This window comes from Octopus bimaculoides, chromosome 3 (genome assembly GCF_001194135.2).
Source record: "Octopus bimaculoides isolate UCB-OBI-ISO-001 chromosome 3, ASM119413v2, whole genome shotgun sequence".
Lineage (NCBI taxonomy): Eukaryota > Metazoa > Mollusca > Cephalopoda > Octopoda > Octopodidae > Octopus > Octopus bimaculoides.
This window is the reverse complement of record NC_068983.1, coordinates 6,540,936-6,546,233: the sequence shown is the minus strand read 5'-3', so window position 1 is coordinate 6,546,233 and position 5,298 is coordinate 6,540,936.

Genomic DNA, 5,298 nt, shown 5'->3' with positions numbered 1-5,298 from the left:
ATATAGTTCAAATTTACAGAAAACAAAAGACGAAGACTGGTGAGGGAACAACAAGCAGGTGTATTAGTTTGACGCTCGGGAAGAATGGAAAAGTGTTTGACGTTTCGAGCCTACGCTCTTCGACAGAAAAGTTGTAAAGGAAAAAAAGTGGAGAGAGAGAAGGAAAAAAAAAACAGAGAAAATATGTGTAGGGAATAACGGTTCAACATGATGAAATCACATGAAGAAAGAGTGAAAGGGAGATAATAATGGTAACACGGTTGAATTAGGGTCCGCAAGCGCGTGTGTGTATATAAGAATGGTGTGTGTGAGTATGTATGAATAGGGGCGAACGCGTGTGAATGTATGTGTGGGCGAGCTTAAAATTATGTGGGTCTATATATATATAATTTAAAGGAAACAGAAAATGGAGAAGTACTGATTAACAACAATTGACTTACATCAATTATTATTTGTTAATTCAATGCTAATAGACTGCATCCCATCTAACAGCTGTTTCTGCTTCCAATGTTTTATGGGATTGCCGTTGATATTCAAAATATGTAAAACTTTTAATAATATTTGGTAATAAAAACCGATCTGAAACAAGGAGCTTCATAAGAGTGAAGAATAAATAAAGAAGGGCATAGAGAAGAAAAAAGGGTAAAGCTGAATATGGTTGTAATCATACCAGTTTGCTTGTGCGTCACTTAGGGCCGTTAAGTAAAAGACTAAAACTAAATAGCAACTGATGGATTAATCCTTTGCACAGTGGGGAGGTAGGATGGGAAAAAATAGTGGGATACGCCAATAGGTATTAATCGGAGAAGTGGTTTAGATACAATAAGGTTTTATATTAAACATAATAATTTATAATAGTTGTGTTTGTAATACTAATTAATAGTATTAGTCACAATAAGGTGTTAATCGGTTAAATACAACTTATTTATTTACTAGTAGGTGGTTAATCCCTTCCATTCTGTTTAACTCACTGTTATGGATCACACACTCACACGTACATGTATGATTGTGGTAGTAGTAGTAGTAGTAGTTTAATCTTAGGTCCTCCTCTGATTGAGTAAGAGCTAACCTAAGCCCAGAGGCGTTCCAACTGTGACCATATCGTCATTTGATAAATCCAAACTCACTGCACGGTATATCTTCGTTTGTAAAAGACTGCTTGATATGGGCTGATGGACATTATGCGGCAGCTGTTTCCATCAGCTCGAAAGATCGCTCAGAGGAAATCTCATTTGTATCATCCAAAGAAGGTAGTAGTTTCCCTTTGGTTGCAGTGGTGGTGGCGGTATTAGTAATGGTGGTAGTTACATGTCGTTTAATCGAGAATGTGACTGAGGATTGTGGGTGGTCAGCATTACGGGTGTAAGTTAAACGAGAGGTGAACGTGAACAGCCCAGTCAGCCATCACATATAAATAAACAAAATAATAATAATAATAATAATAATAAGAATAATAATAATAATAATAATAATAAATGAAATTGAAAAAAAAAAACCAAATGATCTTGAACAAATAAAATATAAATAAAATACCCTTTTCAGAAAACAAAAGATCAACTACCGAAAAGGAAAAAAAACCCCGAAAATAAGTGCTTATTGCTCGATTTGATCTCTTGGCTTTTGTTATTGTGTGTTAACACATTAAGTAGTCGAATAGCTTCATTGGTGGACCACACATGATGAACGACGATTGACGACAGACGGTAGTGACGATGGGTTTTTTTTCTTAATGAAATGATGTCTAATCGGTTGGATGGAGTTGAATTGAACTGGCTTAATTTTCACTGCGTCAGTAGGTACACACACACATATTTACATAGTCACTGGCATACACACATATTTATGCTCACTCACTGGCGCGCGTGCGCGTACACACACACACACACACACACACACACACACACACACATATATATAAAGGATAATAATTATCCCACGCACCGGCGCAATAAATGAATTCAATTGTTCGAACTTTTATGATCCATCCACAAGTGATCAATTATGCCTTCTGCAACGTTTAACAAAATGGAGGTTGTGATATTGATATTTTTTCTCAATGGCATTAAATGTTCAAGTGAAATCAGATAAAAATATGGGACCCAGAAACCAAATCTGGGTAGCAGATTCAATAAACGGGGTATCCATCATCCACACTACGATGTTAATTATATTTCACTGTAGCACCGTATCAACCATACTGTCAATAATCACAATGCGCTTCCAATTCTTTTCTGATTGCGTCCTACTTTTTCCATTTGTACCAAATCGTGTAACTAAATCATTTTCCTATCGTTGAGGAGGTCTTTCGAGTGGCCTTTTCTGATCACTTGGATATCACTCGGTAACGGCATTGGTCCACTTGTGAACCACGTGACATGTGCGGTCCAGCGAAACTTGTATTTTTGGTATTCTGTGATCATCTCGTTCACTTCTCCACTTCGTTCTCGAATTACTTCATTTCGAATATCTCCATGCCATGATATTCCTGTTAATTTCATTACTTAACGAATGCAAATATTATCTATTCTATAAAACATTAGGGATCTTTCTGAATTTTCACCTCAATAGACGTCAGTGATTGGTTGAAATTACCGAAATACGACAATTTTTTTTACATGAAATAACTTCGAATACAAATTTTTTTTTATCTGTTCTATAATACAAAATATACAAGTATACGAAGTTTGAAAGTGTTTCGGTAGAAAGCAAACTAAATGAAACATAAATAAAAAGTGGCGCTCGTCAATTCAGAAAGATCCAACATTAGATTTAACCTATAGTGCTGATATAAATAAGAAGAACAATATAAATAAAATTACTTGGTGAATAAAAAATAGTTCCTTTTTAAAACTCTGCAGTAGCAATACTGCCGTACTGTTTGTATACCATTGGCAGTAACTGGTGGGTACACGATAAATTCAAGCATTTAATGTGTGCCTGCCTGGCATTGTCTGATCGTGTGGACGGATCTTTGATAAGTATAAAATCAATTATTATCTCCGCCTTAGATAAGGCGGGGGTGTTGTTTTCAGTCGTGTTTGTTTGTTTGTTCGTGCACAAGATATCGGATGAAACTTTCAGGGGTGTTTGGCCTCGTGACTGGCACGAACTGATTAGATTTGGGGATCGACCCGGTATTGTGATAAGGATTCTGGATTATTTTTCCGTTTATTTTACTTAATTTATGAGAACGGTCGGATTCATTTTTAGTATTCTCGTTTGTGGGAGCAACCGCGTTTATTTCAGATATTCTCATTTAAAAAAATCATCTTCGGCTACTCGTTTAGAGGACATTGGTGTTGCCTTGACGGAGGTTTGCGTTCTCTGAGTGCTCTTGTTATTATTATTATATTTTTATAGGCTGGCAGAAATGTTAGCACGCCGGGCGAAATGCTTAGCGATATTTCGTCTGTCTTTACGTTCTGAGTTCAAATTCCGCCGAGGTCGACTTTGCCTCTCATCCTCCCAGGGTCAACAAATTAAGTTTTAATTGCGTACTGGGGTCGATCTAATCGACTGGCCCCTCCCCCAAAATTTCGGGCCTTTTGCCTAGAGTAGAAAAGATTATTACACTTTCAAAATCGTATTCCACTATGCAGCGCCTACCATACTGCAAAATATATTCCCAATCGCTTTACGCTACTGAAATAGGGGTCAGACGTTCCCTTGTTGAGACCCAATGGTTCATGATTATTAATTTCTTTTCTATCAGAAGTTGTAAGGACACCTGAGTTTTACAGGTGACAGAGTTTGGATGAAGGCATGACACAATCGGAAACTAATCCAGGAGTTCTAGAGATTGGAGTGCTGCACAGAAGATCGCAAGATTGTGGTTTTGAATATCAAACCCGGCGATGCAGCGCGTTTTGGAGCAGACATTGTTCCAGTCCACTCAACTGTAAAGGAATAGCCCTGCGCCAGACTGGTGTCCGGCTTCGTGGGGAACGTTATGATCTCGGTCACTTGTACGCCATGGGAATCGGGTAACCAGCTTCATGAGTCCTAAGGCTTTTTAGTTTCATGTACAGTCGAATTTAGCTTTTTACTAAGATATTGCACTTTACGGGATGTGTGTTATCATTAGCGTGCACTGATCTCCGTTTTTTTGTTTGCTTTGTTTCGTAACACTTGTCCATACATGTTATTATATGTCTATGAAAATAAAGTAACGTATCATAACAGGATATCGTGATTCAACATAACCAAAAAAATAACTAAATAAATAAATAACTAAATAAAATAAAATAAATAAAAGTAACGAAAAACAAAAAAAAATACCTATTTGAATTGATAATCTCAAATTTATTTATTTTTTTCTCTTTTCCAAATATAAAAAGTGTTAGTGAAACAAAAAGGATTAGCAGCTGGTATCGAATTGACACAGATGCAACGTAAAGTATATAGCAGATCAAAGACACCGAAGATCGATTCCCGTTCAGACGCGCGAAATACATGCATATATTTAAGCTCAAATGCTAACTTCAACAAAAATTTTCCTAGACTACCCTAATAATATTATGTACAAAACACTATTTCTTTTTACCGTCTCCGGATCAATTATCATTTGTATTTTAGTTGCGGGCTATCATTCTCGTTTTTGTTGTTGTCTTTGAAGTTACTGTTGTGAGTAGTTGGTTTAATAATAGTTATTGTGGTCGATGTTATGTACTGTCCAAGCGGTTTTTATTATCATCGAAGTTCTAGTAAGCTGTCTGTGTTCTCTCAAACTATTATTGTTCCCGCAGTTGCTCTTGTTCTTCGACAATATATTCTTTTGACGGTTAACATTTATTTTGTTTATTTGTTTTAGATACTTTTACTGTAGGTTTCGTTGTATTGCTGTCCCCGTTGTTGTAAGAACAGCGACGATGGTTTGAGAGAAAAGAGCTCGTTACAACACAACAAAACCTATAGTATATATACACACATATTCATATCTATCTATCGATCTACCTATCCACACACCTTTAAATATACACATATATATCCATGTATGTTTGTATTCATATTTATATACCCATAAATATATACACATATGCATACATACATAAATATGTATATATATATATATATATATATACATATATGTATATATACATATATACATATATGTATATACGCACACAGAGAAATATATATATATATATATATATATATATATATATAGACATACATACATTCATATATACATATATTGACACATACATACATACATTCATACATATATTGACACATACATACATACATTCATACATATATTGACACATACATACATACATTCATATATATACATATATA